Below are 6,434 nucleotides of genomic sequence, written 5' to 3'. Positions count from 1 at the left end.
CGCCTTCCTCTAGAAATATGCCGACGTCTCCAGCCTAAAACGACAACTGGTTTATTTCTCCAATAATTAATACGAGAAACATCTTTTACTCACCTGAACAGATTTTAAAATATACATCTACACCATGTGGAATCTCGCTAACACGATAATGGCTGAAACTAACCCCATCGCAGATGAAGTTCACAACGTCACGACCGATGAAAACAGAAGTTCGTCACTAGTAAGTTATTTAAGAAGACGTAAGTACTCTTCGCTTTTTACTTGGACTCACCAACTAAAGCAAGATTTACTTGGGTGCTATGAAAAGCCCGAGATGACCCTTCAATCGGAAACATGAAGTGGTTAAAACAATACTGGGACAAAGCTCATCCCAACTTAAACACCTTCAAGCCGAAACAGCTCCGACCACAAGCATCTTTTGTGAAAAAAAAAAAAAAACTTCGATTCTCCCCAAACACTGAGAATGGACCAAAATCTACCAGAAGCGGCGTAAAAATAATGTAAACGAACCACTGCTCCCGCCATCGCAAAATTCTCCAAATTTAGCTGACTCAGCTGCGAAGACTGCGGAATAAATTCAACTCAAAAACATTTTAAAATTACAATTCGCAAAAAAAATTTGGTACATTCTCGAAGCTTTCGTTGAGCAACAGACCATTCCCAACAAGGGTGAAGAAAAGTCCAACCGATCTAATTTTAAAGTTATCAACGATGTTGCTGGAGAGCACATGGAATCATGTGATGTTAATTACTGGAATATAAATACTCTTATTGACACAGCCATTATTACTCTACATGATCCCGTTACTTTCCTTCAAATATGTGGAAGAGTTTGAAATGATACCAAATGTAAATTTTAGGGACAATATTATCAAAAGAGCGTTGGACAAAACTCTGTACTACATTTCGTTACGTTCGAGGCTGCGTTATATATCATCCCTCATGTTGACTAGATCGATTCAATCACGTGACAGGATCTTTTGCTAAATACCTCTGTCCAAGCAGTGTTCATATCTATCATGGCTAAGTATTAAATATATATTTATTGTTTCGCTTAGCAGCCAGCAGGGGAATTAGCTCAAGTGGTAGAGCGCTCGCTTAGCATGTGAGAGGTACCGGGATCGATACCCGGATTCTCCATTTTTTATTATTTTGCGGCTACTTAATTTTGCAATTCCAGAAGGCTGGAAATAAAAATTGGCCTTGATGGGATTTGAATTCAGAAAATAAAAGAAAACGGAACAAATACTAAAAAGCATATTTATTCGACGCACTTACGATTCTGCCATTCCACTACTTTTTCATGCTGCAATAAAAAATAAAATAAAATAAAAAATTGTCTCATAATATTTTTATTTTATTTCATTTTTATTTTTATTTTTATTTATTTAATTTTTTTTTTTTGTCGGTGTTATTTCCTATTTGCTTCTATCTAGAAATCAAAGGAAATGACTACTATTCCCTTCAAAGTTAGCTTTTGTCACCAGGACATCAATGTTTTGAAACTGACCTATTTTCCTATTACATTTCAGACAGATTCAGTGCTGATTTGCTGAAACATAAATATTGTTATAGCAAATATTCTACTCAGTACCATAGATTTGCTTGTCAGTTGCGTGACCGTAACCAGTTCAGCATGTTCTTTAGTGGCTGACAATTTGTGCATTACTGATGATGATCAGTAGTAGGGGAGCATCATAGCCATGTGCTGAGAGAGATTCTTTCAACTTTGAATAAATGTAACAAAAGCAAAGTTTGAAGGAAATATTAGCCATTTTTCATACTTTCTAGGAGCAAGCTAATAGGAAATTACCCAAAAATCGTGTTACACAATGTAATTGTTTCTGATATAGGAACGAGACCTAAAATTTGGTCGAAAGGGATTCATCAATAAAATGACGTCAGTACTTGACAGGTACTTTATTTTTGTCGACTCCAGAAAGAATTTGAACTCGGGGCGTTAAGGGCCGGAAGAAAACAGCGTAATGAATTTTATCCGATGACCTAACGAGTATGTCAATTCACCCCTCTAACATCTCAACATGGAGAATACGAATATGATTCCCTTACCTTTTACTTGCTAAACGAGGGCTCTACTGATTTGGTTAACTCCCCAGCAATATTTTAATATAAATGTTTCCAATATTGACACAAAGAAACTAATTTTAAGAGGAGAGGGTAAGTTGGAACGATCGACTCGAGCACTTGACTAACTTTATTTTATCGACACCGAAAGGATAGAATGGAAAACTACTCTCAGCGGGATTTGAACTGAGAAAGAAAAAAGAACGGAACCAATATCACGAGGTATCTTGTCTGACAATAAAACGAGTGTGCCAATCCACAGCCGCAAAATAATAAAAAATGGAGAATCCGGGTATCGATCCCGGTACCTCTCACATGCTAAGCGAGCGCTCTACCACTTGAGCTAATTCCCCTGCTAGCCGCTAAGCGAAACAATAAATATATATTTAATACTTAGGCATGATAGATATGAACACTGCTTGGCCAGAGGTATTTAGCAATAAGTTCTTATTTCTGCTACCTTCAAGGAATGGAAAATAGCACTTGTCACATCCATGCCTTCCCTAAAGGCTTCGGCGAAATGAGTGAAATGTATTTATAATCGATGAACCTAACCTGGATCATAGAACAGGTTTTCTAGTGAGCGGTTACTAGCAGCACTTATTTTCGCTGTTTCGTCCCGGTCCATCCGACCCTACAATCAAAAGCATTTCAGCTGTGATCATACTGTCCACTAGCTATTCTTCTCAACTAAAGCCTACACTTGATCCTGTTTTTAAGGCTATGGTGTGATTTACAAAATACTTAACAGCTGTTATTAACCAGTAAGCGACTGCAGTCAGTTTGTTGTATTTTGTTGTGTCTTCAGGCGTTCTGAGTCAAAACTCCTACAATAGTTTGATTCACTTTTATCTTTCATTTCTCTAGAACCGACCAAAACTAGAAATTGTGGAGTGGATCCATTGACTATATCTGCTCTGCAAAAAGTACGACTTTGTTACACGTCAAAATTATGCAAAACTTAGCAAGGATTTCATTTTTTAAATATTATGAATTCATAAAAATCAACTGATGAGACTTCGTAGTAAAACAGGTCATAAGCAGGCATAACTGTTGTAGTTCAGGAATTCTCTTCACAACCGCAAATCCTTAGTCGTTGTTCTAAAATGAATATGACTTGGTAACATGTACCACGTTTTTCATTAACTCTTTTAGATGCCAGCAGACATAGACAAGACACTCTCTCGGTCCCAGTGGGACAGAAAGGTTATGACGGCTGGTGATGGGGAGATAGAGATGGAGACAGACACAGAGGCAGAGACAGAGGTGGCGAGAGCTGCACCAACACTCGGCTGTTTACACATTTGCAACTAAATAGACCGGAATAACGTGAAATGAAGAGAATAGAATGCACCGCCCAAATCTATGAGTATATTTGATCTTGAAGCAAAACTTTAACTACAAGATCGTGAGCAAACATGAGTGTGTGTGTATGTGTGTGCGTGTGTGTGTGCGTGCGCATATAGATAGATAGATAGATAGATAGATAGATAGATAGATAGATAGATAGATAGATAGATAGATAGATAGATAGATATGTGGTAAGAAACTTGCTTCCCAACCACATCATTCTGGGTTCAGTCCCACTGCGAGGCACCTTAGGCAAGTGTCTTCTACTCTAGCCGCGGGCTGACCAAAGCTTCGTGATTGGATCTGGAAGACGGAAACTGAAAGAAGCCCGTCGTATATATGTCTATATATATATTTATATATGTATTATTATATATTTATATATGTATTATATATGTATTAATGTGTGTATGTGTCCCACCATCGTTTGACAACTGGTGTTGGTGTGTTTATGTCCCCATAATGTAGTGGTTCGGCAAAAGACACCGATAGATAAAATAAGTACCCATCTTTAAAATACATAAGCAGTGGGGTCGACTCGTTCGATAAAAATTCTTCAAGTTAGGAACCCCCCCCCCCCAGCATGACCTTCCGTCTACCAAATCCTCTCAAGGATTTTGTCGGGCCAAGACTATAGTAGAAGACACTTGCCGAAGATGTCACGCAGTGGGACCGAACTCAAAACCATGTGGTTGGAAAGCAAACTTCTTACCACAGTTCGTGTGTATGTATGTGTGTGTATATATGTATATACATATATATATATATTATATATATATATAGTTATCCGTAATAATGAAGGGTGAAATTAATTAATTTGGAATAATTATCAATTACACCAAGTAGTCTTCGGCATGTAAAAGCCTCATTCGAGGAAAATTTAAGTAATACTAAGCAATAAAGGGTTTAGCAACGAATTGCCTTACCACATACCGAATTTAGAAATAGCAGTCAAAGAGTTATAGCTATTTCTCAGTAAAAACAGCAATTGCTGTTTTTACTGAGATCTCCCTTTTTAGTAGAAGAAATAGCTATAACTCTTTGACTGCTATTTCTAAATTCGGTATGTGGTAAGGCAATTCGTTGCTAAACCCTTTATTGCTTAGTATATATATATATATATATATATATATATATATATATAAAGTTCAATAAAATTTAGATTCAGATGAATATGGTACTTAAGTTAAAGGCACCAGAATTTAGTATGGTATTATCCATATAAATCAAATGGGGGTGATTATAATGAAACTAAGCAACAAGGATATCCAAGGTAGAGTAGTACAATTGTTTCATGCTACTTCATTTTATTAAACACCCTCTTCATAATGTTGGCAAATGAAATAGGGATAAGAATGTGCATTGTACGTTTAATTGGAAAATTTTATATGTGGCTGAAGATTGCTCGGCATTTTAAAACTGAAGTAATACTTACTGTGTTTAATAAAATGAAGTAGCATGAAACAATTGTATTACTCTACCTTAGATATCCTTGTTGCTTATTTTGATCATATACATATATGTGTGCACTCACACACATATGTGTATGTATGTATATATGTTTGTATGTATGTATGCATTTATGTATGTATGTGTGTGATGGCTGTCAGCTCCTTGCAGATCTTGACCTCTTCTGATCTTGACCTCTTCTTATTCATATAATTTCTCTTTCCTAGCGTGAGATCTTAAATGACATTTGTCCTGTAAGACGTTTGAAGAGCTGATCGCAAATCCTGCAGTATTGTCTAATTTCAGCATTGGTTCCGTTTTCTGCTTGTTCATTGTAAATGCTCAAGTGCCTCTTCAGTCCTCCACGTGACTTGCAGGTTTTTTGACAGACATAGTATTAAAACTGGTCATCTAGAATGAAATGCCAATCGTTCATATGTTCCTTGCTGGTGCAATCTCATACCAGCGTGAAATATGCATCATTTTGTCCACAAGGAACATTTAAAGAAGGAATATGAGAAACACACGCAATGCTATTGATATTAATCGAATTTTTAAGAAATTCTTCTTTCGTTTCAGCGTGCTTAACTCTATCAAGCTCAAAATCTTTAACACCCTTCTAAATCATTGCTCTCCGCCCTTCTTTATCTGCCGTAAATGATTCAAGACTAATTAAGACATTTCAAATTTGATTTTAAAGAAATTTTGCATCTTCGGTTTACTATTTTTTCTCTTTCCCAGCATACGATCACCATAAAGCTTTTGGTCAAGAATGGGCTCAACGCCCGTACGGATGCGATGGCCTGTCCATCGTAGCTGATTCTTAATAAGCATGGCTTGAATTGATGTGATCCTAGTTTCAGCAAGAACCGCAGTGTCAGGAATAAGTGAGGACCAGCTTATTCTGAGTATGTTGCGGAGGAATTACTGGTGAAATCTTTCCAATATTTTTACATGAAACGTGTATATTTTCCAAATTTCAGAAGAATAGAACGGTGCAGAAACAACAAATGAGACGTATCCTATGATCATAGTGTTAGTTTTGACACATCTCTGAGACCAGACTTTAGGTCACCTCACCCTGCCTGTCTCAATCCTATCAAATATTGATTACTTAATTACCAAAACTACAATCTATATCTGGAATTATTTTTACAAATTATTATACACGAAGCGAAGAGACTCTATTTTATAGATATTTCAGCTTTACTAACTAAAAACCAAATTATCGTGGCTGGTTGGTGATGCGGTTAAGAGTGTGTTTATATCGAGTCAAAATGTGGTCTGTCGTTGTGACAGAAGTATAAGGGCCAAGATGAGTAATAAATATTGAAGTCAGAGCAGCAGTTAAAGCTTAATAAAGATGTCATTACATCCCCTTCAGAGATGAATATAGACCCCAAAGAAACCGGTAGACCGAGTCTATGTCCGTTATGGAGTAATGTGAAGTAACCAACCAGCCATATTAATAATATCTTGAATCAATTCACTGGATTTATGAATGCAACACGGCACTCAAGCAAAGTTGTATAGATAAAAAAATTCATATT

General features: G+C 36.6%; 2 non-coding genes across 2 annotated transcripts; one reads left to right on the top strand and one right to left on the bottom strand.

Moving 5' to 3' along the window:
- Window positions 1–1,067: 1,067 nt before the first annotated feature.
- Trnaa-agc lies at window positions 1,068–1,140 on the top strand. The gene has a single exon. It is a non-coding gene; the product is annotated as a tRNA-Ala (tRNA).
- Window positions 1,141–2,365: 1,225 nt separating this feature from the next.
- Window positions 2,366–2,438, bottom strand: Trnaa-agc. The gene has a single exon. It is a non-coding gene; the product is annotated as a tRNA-Ala (tRNA).
- Window positions 2,439–6,434: the final 3,996 nt, after the last annotated feature.

Source organism: Octopus sinensis, linkage group LG10 (assembly GCF_006345805.1).
Source record: "Octopus sinensis linkage group LG10, ASM634580v1, whole genome shotgun sequence".
In the NCBI taxonomy this organism is placed as follows: domain Eukaryota; kingdom Metazoa; phylum Mollusca; class Cephalopoda; order Octopoda; family Octopodidae; genus Octopus; species Octopus sinensis.
This window is presented reverse-complemented; position numbering and strand designations above follow the sequence as displayed.